Genomic DNA, 17,777 nt, shown 5'->3' with positions numbered 1-17,777 from the left:
GATCGTCAAAAATAATGTTTACGCGCCAGGAAAAGTGCGTATTCATAAAATTTCAAGTTGTTTCGACGAAATGCAGTAGTACTCAAAAGGGATTGCAGGTGGCTTGTGACGACTCAGTTTTACCTTGCCGCGCGATGAACAGATGGGCATTTCAAGTTAGTCGTGCAACTACCGTCAAACTATATAGGGAAAGGCATTCTCGTATCGTTACAGACCTATATCGCCTGGACATATTCGGCACTTTGCTGGAAAATAACCGCTAGATATGACAAACAAAAAAGCAAACATATTGAAAATTTTAATACCAGATGTTATCAACGGATATCTGGCATGCATGAATAAATTGATAAAATGGGTTTCACATCACCTTACTAACGTGCAGAGTAGGGAATAAGAATATGAAAGGATTCACCTGGAACGTTCTGAAAAGGACGGTAAAGCATTCTTTCGTTGCATTACTATAATTAAGAGTACGCACGCAAGATCGTACGAACCAGAATTGAAATAGCAATCAAATGAACAGCGTCATCAGTTTTCATCACGCCCAAGGAAACGGGAATTAAAAAAGCCCGCAGATATGAAGTTGATAATGATATTGATATATGACCACTAAGGAATTGCCCCTGAATACTAGTTTCACAAAGGAAAGCATTTAATACAGAGTCCGCCAGAAAAATGTATACAATCTTTGTCATCCTGTATGAGGATACTGGCATTGAGGATTGTTCTACAATTTAAGTATGTTGTAGTATGGTTTTTCGCCCAACAGATATCGGCATTGTCAATTGTTTTCAGTTAAAATTATGTTGTAGTACGGTTTCTCGCTCAACAGATGCCGGTACTGTCAGCACGGTTAGTGAGATAAGAAAATGGAAGCAGCACGCTTGACGTTCGAGCAGCGTAAGTACGTTATGAAGTGTTTTACTAGGTTTGAGAATGCCATCAAAATGTAGAGTCAGTGGAGAGGGGAGTTTGGTACTGAACCAGAAACCCGCCTAACAATCAAACGCACTGTTGACAAGTTTGAAGCGCATGGAACGATTTGCGATATTCACAAAGGAAGATCGGGAAGAACGCCTACAGCAACAAGTCCTGCCTGACAGTACAGACATCTGTTGAGCAAAAAAACATTCTATAATACAATTTTAACTGAAAACAATTAACAATCCCGACATCTGTTGGGAGTAAAACCATACTACAACATACTTAAATTTCAGGACAATTGAGGAGTGTATTTCCAAAACATGCTAAATCCGTTTGGCAGAATTCTTCAGAAAGGGGAAAAAAATATATCTTTTTTACATTGAAACACTATGGCAACTGATATTCACACATAATTTACCACAGAAAACAATGTGTTTTGATAAAAAAAAAAAAAACAAAAAAAACGTAAGGGCTTTCATAGTACACTCGTCCACATTAAATTCAAAATCAGACATTTTTGGATTTAGTATGTTTTGGAAATACACTCCTCAATTGTCAATGTCAGTATCCTGATACAGGATGACAAGTAGTGTATACATTTTTCTGTGGACTCTGTATTATATATTATGCTCATTATGAAATATCATCTACGCCCATCTGTTAGGTGAAAGGGACCACATCTATAATTACCAAAATCGACAACTGTCTTCCACACGACAATGGTAAGCACCACACTTACTAAAAAACTAAAAAATGTAAGATGGAGCATCCTAAGCTTACCATTGTCGCTAAATGTAAGTCTCTGTAACTATGATTTGTTTTCAAAAATGACAGAATTACTACAAAAGAATTATTCTATTTCTGTCGAAGGGTGCTCTCTTCGAAAACAATCATACAATTAAAACATATGACAAACATCTTGGCATTTCAGCTAAACGAATAAAATGCACGCTCTGATGCGACGTTGTCAAGTGGTAAAGGGGTGTGGCTATGGCTAAGCAGACAAACTACAGCGCGATCAGGTGAGAGGGAATAGACGTGGATGTGTGCAAAATAAACGTGGCAATACTGCTGGCCTCTCATTTGCTGGGCAACATTTAAAGGGAACTTGGAGTGCCGCCTTGAAATGCCAAGATGTTTGTCACGCCGTTTATATACGCTTGGAAAATGTTTGGAAGTGTATAAGCTGGAGGAAACGTCAGGTTGTTTCTCTCTCTTATATATACCAGATCAGCTGATACTTCCAAGAAATATTCGTATGTATCTTGTACTTTACTCTTCTTTTGTAAAAATAATTTAAGCAGAAATTAATATTAGAAAAAATATTTCTTTTTTCTCATAAATTGTTTTCATAATAAATATTAACTGCTTATTTTCAGAAATCAACTGGTTTTAAAAAGCTCCTCATACGAAGTCATAGAATAGAGGGAACGATTCCCAATGGTTGAGCGCTCACCTTTGATGTGAAGGGTCTCTGGTTGGATCTCAATCCCTTATAGTTGAGGATAATTTGTCCACGGATTTCCTCAATTGTTGTCCTGCTTCCTCCGACCCCAAATACACCATTATCTTCATTCCACGAACTTCTTATCATTCACATGCAATTATCATGTGTTTCTTTTAGCCGCATGATAAATTGAATATGTATCTCGTAGCTGACAATGAAGCAGTTGTAGCAATAACTAAACGAATAGTACCGCTATATTCACGCGCACCTTCATTACGTGGAACAACTAAATTTATTCAGCTATATATGTATCACCATTTAACTGCCGCAGTTTCCATCATAAAGAAGTTACTTCCGAAAATGAGATAGCAGTTATCATCATAACAGATTAATACAACAATATAGTGTATTAATAAAGATGTTAATATAATTTGAAGATTTCGTCATGCGTATGGCAGAAGTATTTCAGAAACTGCAAGTCACCACTTACAAAAGGAAGGGTATCTTTCAGAAAAGTCTGGGTCTGAATTGGCATTATTAATACACAGTAACGAAATATGACCTGATTAGATCTTATTCTTTAGTTTCTCCTAGTGCAACTAATTACTTACTAAAGAGATAAATTTTGAAACAAGATAAATTTTTCCATAGCCATATTGTTCCTCTTCTTTACTAACAGGTTTTCTCAACCTGGGGGTCGTAAATGAAGGCAAAAAGATAAATGTAGTTAGGATCTAGTAACAGAAAATATTTTTTTTTTTTTGAAGATTATTTTTAAATTCTTATTTTTACATACATATTTTTATATCCGTACTTATTCTTAAATATAGCAAAACATATTAAACACGTTTTTAAAGTATTGAAGAATCGTTTAAAAAACAAATAGAATAAAAAAGGAATAAAATTGGTGAAAAACAGTATTAGAATACAAGGAAAATACAAGTGCAACAAAAACAGCATATAAAATTACAATCCAAAATGAAGGCTACGCACATATGCAAGGGTAAAAGATAAGCAACAATAATCAAAAGATTATTATAAACCACAAATTACTTATAGGGGTCGCTGGCATGAGAATGTGATAAAAGGAATCATAATATGAAATATGTAAGAGAAAAAAAACAATGGAATCTTAAGTTCTAGGTCCCACAGTTATGCCGGCTAGGCTAAAGGAGACACTGACGATGAGAAATGAAGGAAATAGTAGAAAACGGGAGAACCCCGAGAAAACTTACGCACACGGTGTTTATTCACTACAAGTTCACTTGGCGCGAGCTGGGATCAAACCAAGGACCCTATGGTAATCGCTCTACCACTGAGCCACCGCGGCCCCTCTATTGAGAAAGTCTGGTCTAGAGTAACATTCTAATGCAAGAATAGATCGAAACCATTTAACACATTTATGTGCCCACTAATGCCAGCATATTAATCATTCATGTACCAGAAAGCTTACATACAATACAAGAAAATTAAATAATAGATTCCTACAGTTTCAGAATAAAAGAATCGTTATTTTATCTCAGATATATCGGAGACACTTTAAAAATAAAAGTATAACTAATTTTCATATATTGGATGCATGTTTAATATTTAAAAAGCCATCTTACCATAGCATCTCACATTAAAAACACAAATTATTTCAAGGCTTCTTTCGACCCTTCTTCGGTGCGTATTATTCCGCTGTGCTGCTAAACTAACGCAATAGAGGGGGTATTTTTTGTTTTACTGTAGAGTCCATGTGCGTCCTACTACGGATTACTACTGTGGCAGACGACCAAGGACCACCGCCACACTGGAGCAGCTACAAAACCAGAGGATCACAATGACAAATCCCTTTCCTTACCTTGCAGTAGAGTTTTGAAACAACCTTACGAAACCCATGTCTTTAGCTTGCAGTGGAGCATTGAGAGATTCTTTGTCACAATACCACTCAGCTTGCAGCGAAGCTTCGTGGTAGTCCTTGCCCGCTTAGCTTGCAGTGGAGCTTTGTCGGGACTCTAACCCCTCTCTGCTCACCGTGGAGCATAGAGTGAATTACCAATCCTTACTTAGCTTGTTTTGTCAGAAATCCTTCCCGAGACTGTGAGGTCTACGGGAAGCCTATTTTAACCCAAACATTAGATAATTTGTACTTATTTTGTATTATACTGTGTTAGAACGGAATTTTGTAATAAAATTTGGTAGTGGGGGGAACGATTTTCGAGTATAGTTGTTCTATTTTTGCTCTACCTAAGAGAAACTTCACAATATACATTATTTAAAAGTAGATGTCGTGTCATTGTTTGTTAAAACTTCACTATTAAGCGATAACATCTCGATCACACATATTTGCTGTAAGTTGGCCACTTTTCAATGCTATCGCAGGTCAACACAGACAGATTTCACTGTATCTCATTTACAGACAAATAATCGTGTTCCATCGCTGTTCGTTACTCAGAGATTCCATTGTATATACTAAACTATCAATGTGTAGCATCATGAAACAATCAATTCTGTCTTGCATTTAATTTAGTCAAAGTCTTTACTAAAACAAGGTTTTAGACTTCGATTTAGCCCTTCTGCAATGCCATCGTCGAAAAGGGGTAGGAAAGTCTAAAAATGGGACTTTTAGAATGCTAAAAGACAAATACACTTACAAAAAAAAAAAAAAAAAAAAAAAAAAAAAAACTTTCTTTCAGCAAAGCATACGACTGAAACTTTGATGTAATGAAACTTAGAAATCTTAAGTTTTCTTTTCACCTATTTACTAGATACTCATTTATGCACAAAAAGAAAGGAGGAAGAAAACTGTAATTACTGAAGTTTTCTTAAAATGTAGTTCATTTGTAAACATAACAGTAAGATTCTAACTTAAATTCATATAGTTTGTTCAAGAGTTAATAAAAATGAATGCTTTGAACTTTACTAAGTATTCATATTATTGGACTTAAAATTAAAAATAAGACAGTAAATATTAATACTCACCACAAATGCAATCTTCTGCTAACCAGAATCTGAACGCTGGTGTTCTGACTGGGAATGAAGTTGCAATTGCTTCATGTTTAACGGGAATGACTCAAGTTTAAAGTACGTGCAAACTAGATGAATGAAAATGAAATACCATACAAACTAAGCGTTGCTTACGATTAAAACAAGCACGCCGAATTGTTGAAATCCAACCAGAGAACAACTCAGATATGGTAATTATAACTATCAGCCGTCATTGTTAACCTAGTATATTTTTCACTGGTAACTGGGTACTTAACACATAGAGATCTCAAATTTTGCTGCGCAGAGCAGAGCTTTAAAAACGAAATGTTAAATTAACATATTTAAAAGCATTAATAAAATGCCTATATTAAATTTCACGTATGTACGTGACTGTATGTTATGAGTGAATTAAGCGTATATATTTTGATTCTTGTTTTCAGTTTATGAGGAGAAGGAATCAGTCAAAAATGAAGTTGAATTCTGAAATAAGGATGGATAAAAATAGGTAAGCAATAGTAATAATTGATACCTTTACAGTCATGCGTAAAAAGATAATCAACCACGATGAATTCACCTAGAACTAGTAGCCCTAATTTTCATGACGATAAATATTGTACAATAAGAATTTTATTTGCGTTTCAGGCGTGTGTGTATGTTTATAACGATTCCATATTCTACGTACCTAATTCTTTGGAATCGCTCAGTTTATCTTTTCATCCTTGATAATCCTAGACTGGATCAAATAGAAAATAAGCAGAATACAGTTCGGGAGCATTCAGTCAAGAATGGATAAATGTTGAGTCAGTAATTTGATACTTACAAACAAGAGTGAGCCATACTTGCAGTATTTTCACAACACAAACACCAGGAGCGTGTATACGCCATGATCGACAGTAAGTACAAGATTAATCTGACCCAAGAGGTAATGTGGCAAGTGAACTATTTAACACAGAGGTCACCACTTCGTCAGTATCTTCAATGTGCTTATGACGGTGAGTGCTCAACAACGTCTGATACGTGAACTATTACCGTATGAGTTCGAACTCAGGCATAACACAGCAGCAACAATCCAAAACATTTGTTAAGCGGAAGGGAAAGATACAATGAACCACACAGCAACTCGTTGGTACCAGAAATTTCGTAAAGATTGTAAAAAGGTCGAACATCCGCCACGGTCCGGTCACCCATGGATTGTGAGGTTATACGACACCCCATTGAGGAAAAGACATCCAACAGCACACGCAACTGTCACATTAACCCGGCATGTCCAAGTTCACTGTAGTGCGTCACCTTCAGGAACTCAGGAAAACCTACAGGAGTTGCAGCATTGTGTCACTTGAGTTCACCTCAGATCAGGCCCAGAAAAGAGTAAATGTGTGCCAACAACTGCTGCAAAAACCGCATAATATGTGTTTGCTGAAACAGATTGTCACATGTGACGAAAAGTGGGTACTTTTCCGAAATCCGAGTGTGCAAAAACAGTGGTTGAGCAAGGGTCAACTTGCAGAACCGTCGTCAAACAGGCCATTTCTAGTATAAAGTCATGCTCTGAGTGTGGTGGAACTGTGAGTGGATGATTTACTTAAAGTTATTAGGGATTTTTTATTTTCATTTCCTCTGACTTTTCCAGGCTTTTCAGGTCTGTAGAGCACATTTTCCAGATTGAAATTCTTGAGTTCCTAAAGTATATTTTAACTTCTAAGATTAGGAAATCTTTGTGAGCTAAAAGTAAGAAGAAGAAGAAGAAAAAATAAAACAGAAAAGAAAATAAAAGAAAAAATAAACAGAACGGTTCCCCACAACATTCACCCTTTGCCTTTTTTATGTATTTTTATATATTCTTTATCTGAGCAAAAAATATATAAAATAAAATAAAATAATTAAAACAGAAAGTTACATTATGTATTTTGATGACAATAAACAGAACTTAGCATACAACATACTGTAATTAACGAACAATTGTGACAAGTTTTCATTGCGATACGGAAGATATTTTCTTAAGATGACAAATTCCACGTTGATAGTTTGTTTCTAAATCAGCTTCTTTTGATAACTTTGTTTTCTTCCTCTCTAGTATAGTAATTTGGTCAGCGATGCGTTGACACTCATTCTTTTTCCACTCAACTGCATTTATGTTCTTATTAACAGAAAAAACACTTTCAATACTCCCACTTCCGTCAGAAAGAATAAGCAAAATCTTAATTATCTTCCACAATTCTTCGAACTCATCATTATTTTCAAGTGGGATAAGTTGTGATAAGAAGTGTCCAGTTGATGTTTCATGATTGAAACTGTCAAACTTATCTTATTAACGACTAAATTTCCTGACTTTTCCAGGTTATTCTGATTTACCATGACCAAAATTAAATTCCCTGATTTTCTTCATGTTCTCCAGGTTTTCCAAATACCTGGGAACCCTCACTATTGGTCATAAAATTTTACTTTGGAACATAGAAGTAAGAAAAGTCACTTACCTTATTTCCCGATGTATAAGACTTTATATTTCCCGATATAAAGTCTTATACACACGGAAATAAGTTGATTTTTATTTATTTTTTTTTTCTATGTGCCAAAGTAAAATTTTATGAAACTGCAAAAATATATTGATCGATGCTAAATAATTTGAGAGGATGCAATGGATGGATTATATATGTTCAAAAAATGGAGCGCGTCTTCTACACCAATACAGAGATTTTTACGATTTCAATACGGTTTTTTGAAACAATCGCTCTATTTACCGTTTAACAGTTTCTATGCTTTTATTTGAATGTGTATCCGCTAAGGATATTTCTAGATGCGCATGCGATAGTAGTTAAGCATTATTAACTTCACATTTGTTCCTTACTAAAATATTAGTTTATATATATATATTTGATGCAGTTAAAGTACTGAATATATATTGTTCATATTCAAGCTCTATTACAATAAGCTAAAAATTTTAATTAGATAGTATAAGAGAACGTTAATATTTTAATTTTTAATTTATATCTTCAGAAACCTCACCTACCACAGTACAACTGAACAAAATTTGGATAAACAATGATTTTATAATAAACAATTAAGTTCACAATAATAAATTCTGTACAATGGTAGGCATAATTTTGCACCAAAAAACATGGAAATAATGTTCAGTAAAAATCCACGTAGTACGCAGAAAATCTTGCAGAATATTGTACGAGAATGTTGTACTAACTTAGAAAAAAAAATGCGAAAATATATTGATCGATGCTAAATAATTTGAAAGAATGCAACAAAACATTAACTACAGTTTACTTACGGAAAATCCAGAACATGATGCTTTTGTAGGTATATATCTGGAATATTCTTGAAAAATGAACTTTACCGCTGGTGGGTGGTTAAAACAGATAAATACTGATAGATGGTTGAATCGATGTAACACATATTTTTTTGTTTATCTATTATACTTTCAAGTAATGTAAGCTCTGTGAATGTCAAACTACACTGTTCAAGCAAAGAAGATATGTAGAAGGATATATGAAAAATTATGATTCAATCAGCATTTAAACAACGGACCTCCCGATGGCTGTAGATTTGGCAGTTAGTTACAGTTAAGGATAAATACAAGGTAAGAAGTATAATATTCATACTAAATATGCGCAAAATACTACATAAACGGTTCTAATTGTTCATTTCATAGTTCTTTACTAGTTCTAGTAGTTCCTGTAGTAAAAATTAAATGAAATCTTTCAGTTTAACGTCCTACGATTATATCCTTGAGCAGGCACGTAGCTAGGATTTTGTAATGGGGGAGAGGGTGTCCGTGACGAAATACTGTGGTTTTCACACCACGGGCTCGATCATTCTAAACTATTTTACTGGAAACATACCCATAGTGGTTTGTTAGAACAATAAAATGAGGATATGTTAGTAATTATTCTACAAGTTACATAGTAATAACAAACTACGAAGAAATCCCGAGTAAAAGAATATAAAAAAGTATTGAAAAAGATATAGTCTTCCAAAGTCATTCAAACTCGGTTCTTCTTGTCTTCTTTCTTTTTCTTTCCTTCGTTTAATGTAGCCAAGGACAGCAACGAGATCTCTTTCGGCAGTAGAGACATCCTATAAAATGAATTAGTGTTGCCGCGAAATTGAAAATTTCTTTAACAAGTGTAACTGGAATCTATGCTGCCAGGCTCATATTATTAATGATTGTGGGCATTTCTTAAGTTCTACCTGAGAGTCTATCTGATAGAACTGGTTTATCGATCGTCATTTGTAGTCCATAGGATTAGCATGGAGCTAGATGGAATTCGGAATGCTCCGTTACAATAATATCAATTTTCAACTTGACTCCCCGTTTCATCTACACAAAGCACCTCATAAGAAAGAGTAATCAAACGCTTGCTGTAGCTTTATATTTTTAACGCTGATTCTTCCTTGTCTCGTTTCTTTTTGTTTCATCCTTCCTTAATTTTTTCATTTCTGTTTCTGAAGGGGGCATCCGGACCTCCCGGACCCACCCCTTGGCTTGAGGCTAAAGGAGACGGATGATTAAGGCAAGTGAATGAAGAAAGAAAAATTGATGGAATGAGAATCTGGAAGGAAACAGTACCACCCCGAGAAAACCCACGGACACGATTTTGTTCACCACAAACTTCTTTTACTGGAGATAGAACCAGGAACCCCACGCACATGTAAGCGCTCTATCACTGAGCCACCTGACCCCCCTAGTTCCTGTAGTAATCATCATGCGTGTTCCTTTATAATTTGTTAATTAGTTCGTTTGTTTCTAGTTTTCCTGCACATTCTGCACTGGTGCCAGTTATTATGCTACTAATTCGTTTAATTAGTTCTTGTTTCTAGTCCTTTAATTATTCCAATACTTGGTATCGTTGACAATATAGTAATATTTACCAGCAGGGTGGAAAAAAATCATGATTTTTTTTAAAAAAAATCATTTCTGTTCATTTTTTTTATTTAAATCGATTTTTTTGATTTAAATCAAATCTTTCTCCTCGTATAATACAAGTCACGAACTGAAGAAAAAGCATTAGGAATTAGTATTAAATGCTAATTATGCCATTTAAGTGAAAGTATTGGGGTTGAATTTTGAATTATCCCCAATCGTTAACATATATCAATCCCAAACAATGTTTCTTAACCCTTTTAAATTATGGCTCTTTTTAAAGGTAAATTATAGACTTTCAGTCAAGCAGCTACAGCACCATCCCTATTTATCCTAGGAACATGGTACATACATCACTCTCTTTGGAATAGAACAGCTTTTGAAACGGTAACATTCACATTTCCTTATCATGTCCCTGAAGCGGGAAATTTTGAGAGCAATCGGCATTTTTTTTTTCACTTTTTTTTTTTTTTTTTAATTTTTATCCCCTCTGCATTTCCCTGTGCTACCGGACAGATCTCAAAATCAACTGGGAAATACTAAGGGGTGTACTAAATGTGTGTACAAAATTTCAAGCTTCTATCTTGAGTAGTAAGGGTGAGGAAACTATTTAACAATGAGCTAAGAACATTCCCACAATGATCCACATGACTCGGATGTAATATAAAAATTTCCTCAGACATCCCTATTTATCCTAGGATCATTATTTGTACATTATTCTCTTCAGAATAAAACAAATTTTCAAACGGTACCCTTCAAATGTATCCATCATGTATCTGGGGCGGGTAAATCACGAAAAAAAGGAATTTTCTGTTAAAAATATCTTCTTTTTTTTTTTTAATTTTTACCTCTGTGGGCCCCTCCTCCTGTTTTAAGGCAGAGATCTGAAACAAATCTGAAAAATACTGAGGGGTGCACTGAGTAAATGTGCAAAATTTCAATCTTGTACGTGCAAAAGTAAGCCCGCGAAAAATAATATTCCCCAAATACCCCAGATTCCCGTATAAAACAGGATCTCAGATAACAGTTTCCTGAGACATCCCTATTTAAACTAGGAGCATAGTACGTACATCATTTTCTTCAGAATAGAACAGCCTCTCAAACGGTACCATTCATGTTTCCATCTGAGGCGGGAAAATCACGAAAAACTATTTTTTTGTTAAAAATATCATTTTTTCCCCTCTGGACCCAGCTGTTTCCACGCAGATATCTGAAAATTATTAAGGGGTGCACTGAACGAGTGTGCAAAATTTCAGTCTTCTGAATGCAAAATGTAACCCGCCAAAAAATAATAATAATACGTATGACAAAAAATATCTTTTTAAATTTATCACGTCATCACACACTATGCCTCAACGTAGAAAGGCGTGAAAGCATATGTAACGTATTCTAAAATGCCTCCAGTCTTGAAGAAAACGAAGTAAAAAGCCTTATTGGTACTTTTTTAATTGACTAATGAAGATTCTACCCTATCACCTAAAAATAGGTGATATAATTTAAAAGGTTAAGCATTAAGGAAAAAGTACAGCAACATTTATCAAAATAACACTTTGTTTCACAAAAGTTACTGATATTTGGCAGGGGCCTATTTTTAAAAACTCAGAACTTAGCTTGCGGCATGAAATACATAAATTTCGCCTAGTTATAAAAGTAACAAAAAAAAAAAAAAAAAAAAAAAAAGAAAAAGAAAAAAAGATGAGATAGGACCCCTCTAAATACGGCTCATTATCTGGGAGCAAACAAATAGACACGCAGAAAAAATAATTTTCGTCTTAAATGTCGATGGTGATTTCCCCGTTGGAATAGTTAACGATTTTAAAACCCAAACCCAATGTTACGAAAAGAAGAAAGCAGGATTGCTCCGATACCTGTTCAAAACGGGATTTTTCCTAATCATCCTCTGCATGACACTGGTTTTCATACTAATGTACATTTGAGTCTCACTGTATTATGATTATTAACTTCCATAATCGAAATAACAGAACAGAAACGGGATTTTACTTATTTTCACTTTAAATTAATTTATTTTGGAATTCGATTTAAATCAGACTGATTTAAATCAATCCACCCTGTTTAACAGTAATTCTTAATTTTTGTAGGCATCATCAAATTAAGTAAATACGTGGAAAACAATAAAAATTCCTAATATCTGGGTATGCTGTATCTGGGGATTTGTTCAATAAATGAATAAGTAAATGTTTCACGGGCAAAAGTGTTGAATGAGGAATATGTTTTGTGTACAACAGATAACTGCAAGTGCTACTTATATAGCAAATGAAGTGAAATTGTTTCTTTGTTATGCATGAAAAAATAACGTCCCACGTTTATCTTCTTTAGGCAGAAAGAGACGGAAGATGACTGAAAATTAATGATTATGAAAGAAATGCTGGAATAAAAATGTGGGAGAACATGAGAAAACCTTGACAAAAGCCCGGACACAATGTTATCCACTACGATTTTACTTGGGCTGGAAACAAACAAGAAACTCTTAGTTTATTGTCTTTGATTTGTTTAATCTTCGTTCCAAGCTTATTGATTTGCATCGATAAATCCGTAAAAGCAAAATGGAGTAGAACAGCGTATCATTATATTAATACTGACCACATTTTTAAACGTCACGGACACTCTATGCTTAGTTTACTCCCCCCACCAACTGGAATTGAATCAGACTGAAAAAATCTGGTCTTCAGTGAAAGGATGAGTTGTAACTTTCAACATTAGAATAGAATAGTTTTATTGACGTTAAGTCTGTATACAGACAATAGACAACGTCAAATGCAGTTTTACAACTATTTTTTTAATCCCTATTTCAATATTCTCTTATCTTCTTCAAATTCCTTAATATTATAATATGGTACAGTAATTAACCAATCATACAGTTTGCTTTTAAAATGAGTGAGCGGTAACTTTTGGATGTCTATTGGTACCCTATTTATAAATTTTGTACCCCGTATTGCATAGCTATTTTTAATTTTTGTTAGCCTGCTGTATGATACAGCAACTTGTTTAGCATATCTTGTGTTGTATGAATGAATATCCTGTCTACGTTTCACATCTGACATGTTTTGTTTTACATAAACTAAAACTTTATATATATATATACAAATTTACAACAGTCATAATTTTAGAACCTCATTTAAGTAGTTACTACTCTCCCAAAACAATATTCCATATTTTAAGGTACTCTAAAAAGGCAAAATAGGCTGATCTTACATAGTATTAATGGTGTCCAAGAGCTGTGAGAAATTAGGTTCGGGGAAATCGGAAGGAACGAATAGATGTTAGCCGGGTTTGCCCAAGTGGGCCCAGCCTGCTTTTTCGGGTTGGACCCACTTGGAAAAACCCACCTTCAAACCCACGCATATTATTGGTACAATTAAGTTGATCACATTGAAAATTATTTTTATCAGATTTTGCATTTTCCTTGGGCGACTTAGACGGTTATAAAGTCTGAATGCACTGAATATAATAATAATAACTTACCTTAGCTTGAGATAATTATAGAACAAATTCATATATGGATTATGCTTACAACCTGCTTGAAGTGAAATATGAAATTTTATATTTCAGAAAATACTTTCCGTGAATAGTGTGCTCGCCGACGGACTTCATCCCTCATACATCTAACGAGTTTAAGGCCATAGGTGCCGGTACCAGTAAATATGTAAATACATTAGTAAAACTATTAGCATTATTTTTTACCTTTGATGGCAATACAAGTATTCTTCAATAAAATTTGGTTCTCAAACAACAGTTTAGTTCAATCATTTGTTGATACTCTTCAAATAAGCATTCTGTAGAATCAACACCAACAATAGCATAACAATTCTTGTCAAATTAAAGAAGCTTAATGCTCGTAGTTCCGAAGACTGCGTAACGCTTAGTATTTCAAGCAATGAATTTTTGTACTAGTGGAAGTTTCGATGTACAGTAAAGAAAGCTGCATTAATTTCATTTAAGATATTCTGAAACATTCACTTTATAAAATATGAATTATATTTTTGTTAATTGTTTTCTCGGAACATTCACTAAATGCACAAAGTATCGGAAGTGAACTTCAACAATAAAATCATTTATTTTACGCTGGAAAATATTTCATATAAGACATTTTGGATCGTTTATTTTATAAAACATGAATTATATCTTTGTTTCAAATTAATATATTTGGTATTCATATTTGGCGAACGTAACTGAGGCTCCTGGGATGTCTCGATCTACATTTGTTCGTTTGTCTGCCTGTACCACACATACTATAGGGTACAACTTTCGGTCTTTTAAGTTTAAATTTTCAGAGTACAAGCACGAGACACTCTAAATTAGCTGTATATATTTTGGCTGCGATCCAACGTAAAATTTCAAAATGGCGGCCATTTTCCAAAATAGCGGGTATCCACGCTACGGGGTGTAATTTTCGGACTTTTAAGTTGAAATTTTGAGGGTAGAAGCACGAGACATTTTAAATTTGCTGTATAGATTTTCTTGGCGATCCCATATAAAATTTAAAATGACGGCCATTTTTTAAAACATCAGTCTTGAAATATAAACCATATTTTAACACTTTTACTTCAAAGACATTGAAAAATTCCGGAAGGGGGGGACGCAGTTTTTCAAACCCTGGATGTCAGTCTGTAATTATATGAGCAAACTGAGACTCAGTATTCGGAAGCGGAAGAAATCATGGATGAAATTGCAAAGAGGATCGTTATCAGTCTGGATAGTGTTATAGTGATATTACCAGCGGTTCATAGAAGAATACTGACGGTGACTTATCTGGTACACAGGAATGTTTCTCTTTACCTACGCATATACATAAATGCAAAATACTGGATATTTCATTTTTATCTGTGGTATGAAAGGTCTATTAGCAGCGCTCCAGATATACATATATGAAAAGGTAAATATACGAATTATGAATAACTCTCACACTTCAGATTCATGGCAAATATTTAATTATTTATTTAAGTTAGAAACGCTGAGAAATTCACTTCCCTGTTTGTCAAATCTCGGTCAGACGGCAGTCAAATCGCGAAGAACATTACGTCATCTAAGGAGAAAATTGTAGAGCGCCAAGTCTTTGTGTCAACTAAGTTAATAGACTGTTTTGGTGCTTATTCTTCTCCTTAGATAATGGGCATTGGAGACAATTAACAGTGAACTACTACTACAATTTCGTCGATCTTATTACTGAGGAGTACAAACAAAATATTAATAACGTTCGGCATCACATGAGAAAAAGTTTGAGCTGTACACATGTTTCAGAAGGAACGGCGCTGCAGTTCGGCTTTTATTTATGGAGCAAGTAATTTTGTTCTGATTGTAATATTAGTGAGAAACAGTTGTTTATTCATGAAGCAAGCTGGCGAACTATATTTACCTCATTAAAATTCCAGGGTTTTTTTCTCATTATTTATTCCCATTACTTTAAAATACATAGTTCGTTTCGGTGGTGGAACCTTGCTCCATTTCAAGAATAACATTCAGTGACCTGTTGTTATTAGTTTTAGATTTTTTTAAAAAATTTAACTGTTATTTAGGGGTATTAGAGGGGGCTTGCTCCTCATGTATATAGTTTAACATGTGGCTCATTTTTTCATTCATTCTCTTTGATTTTTTTTTTTTTTTTTTTTTTTTTTTATATATACTTTAGCTTTCGGGCCTTAATAATTTCTTTCTGTTTTTCTATTGTCTATTGTGTGCCCTTAATAACAGTCAAGAAATTCGGTTGTTCTGGTAGTTTTTTATTATTTTACAAGCTGTATTGCATATTTCAAGTTTTGATAAATTTAAAGCCTTGTGATGATAGGAAAGCCACGGTTTTAAATCTATCAGTATTTGAAACATGCAATGTTTAAAGTAATTGTAGAAACATCACAGTCTGAAACACCATGATTCCTAACCGATTCAATTGGCGAGAAATTGGTTCCTGGTGACATTTAACAAACTGTTCCGAGGAACCAGTTCCTCACGAATCGTTTCATTGAATGAAATGACTAAAGCAAAAACTTGCCAAATATAACATTACATATTTCTTCTGTAAAATTCACAAACTTTATCGTCGCATATAGCAAGAAATTGCTTAACTGTGCATTTATATGAGCACATTCACCACCCCTTCCACCTTACTTCATTTAAAAACTTAAATGAAACCTCCTTTTCGTTGAGCATCATGAGTTAACCCTCTGGCTTTATTTTACTTCACTTCATAATGTTTCCTTCAGGGGCGAATCCAGAGGGGGGCGATCGGGGCAATCGCCCCCCCCCCCCCACACACACACAAGAGGAAACTCATATTTTATATATAAATAAACCCATCCATAACAAGTTTGAAGCTCTTAAAAGTAGCAGTATTAGTGCCGACCGCCCCCCCCCCCATAAGTCCGTCCTGGATCCGCCTCTGGTTTCCTTACACGTGAATGCATGAACAAAATATTGAACTTTTGTTGATATATTTCTAACTTATTACACATATCAGAGGTGATTCCCAAATATGTTAATAACTTACGGTACACAATGTTCTTTAAAAATACGGATGACATTAAATATCTTCCCCAAATCCACCGATGGGTTTGGAGCCGGTACTAGGACTTATAGTGAGCTCATGTAAACAACCTCGTTTATGCGTATCGTGTATATCCAGCGTCACTGACGTGTCTGCTTCCTACGAACGCACTCCCTCGCTTTAGTTTGGGCCCCCTGCTGCGCTCCTGCCCTCGATTAGTCAGCATTCGTGTTTTATGCGTTGTAATTTTTATGCCATACCGGTACGTCCACACTGCCCCCACAGATGGACTACATCACAATTACAAATAACGAACCGTCATCACTACAAAGTGATCTGGGGAGAAACTAAATAATATCCATAATTAACATTAATATTCCCATAAATTTTAAAAATCTATGAATCCATAAAATGTAGTGGCACCTAACGGAAACTTACCCACCTTTTAAATAACGAATGTAGTTGTTTTCACTGTCATGTAAAATTACAAATTTAGTTAGTTCTTTTGTTTTAGAGCTTTCTATAATAAAATATGCTCTACACACAAAAATCCTTTTTTCTTTGTAAAATAAAAGCATTTATGAAAGAAGCCACGTTCACCTGTAATCGTGGGAATCACATTAATATTAGTAACATTTAAAATGGTTTTATTACGTATTATAAAATATTTGGCACGTGGTTACTAATAAAATATGCTTACCTTAAGGCAATTATTTAATTATCACTGAAAATCATGTTGTGTTAACACAAGTTAAGTTCTAGTAAACTTGCAACACATATTCACTATTTACATTCTGTACGTAAACATTACACCTAGCGAATGAACCGACAAGCAAGGACAAGACAATTAACAAAAGAATTACGAAATGCAATTTTCCATTTTGGAGGTATTTCTAAATTCATTTGCATTTTCAGTTCTTTTTCTTGGCGGGGGGGGGGGGTACTGTGTTCTTATACTGTTATAAACAGTCAAAAGAAGCTTGAACAAGAGTTGTTCAAGACCATTCAAAAGTATTTGATGAAAAAGACGTCAGCACTGACGTCATTTTTTTTTAATGAATTCAATG

At 34.5% G+C, this 17,777-nt stretch overlaps 1 protein-coding gene across 2 annotated transcripts in view; it reads right to left on the bottom strand.

Moving 5' to 3' along the window:
• The window catches only part of LOC145693464 (uncharacterized), a 622,508-nt gene extending 604,946 nt beyond the window's left edge, over window positions 1-17,562 (bottom strand). For both annotated transcript variants that reach the window (XM_081769494.1, XM_081769493.1), the window contains exon 1: window positions 17,411-17,562. The gene's annotated coding sequence lies outside the window, so the exon portion shown is untranslated. The remainder of the gene's footprint in view (window positions 1-17,410) is intronic.
• Window positions 17,563-17,777: the final 215 nt, after the last annotated feature.

Source organism: Thermobia domestica, chromosome 8 (genome assembly GCF_964235325.1).
Source record: "Thermobia domestica chromosome 8, izTheDome1.hap1.1, whole genome shotgun sequence".
In the NCBI taxonomy this organism is placed as follows: Eukaryota; Metazoa; Arthropoda; class Insecta; order Zygentoma; family Lepismatidae; genus Thermobia; species Thermobia domestica.
Note: the sequence above shows the minus strand (reverse complement) of the source record. Positions and strands in the feature narration are given on the sequence as shown.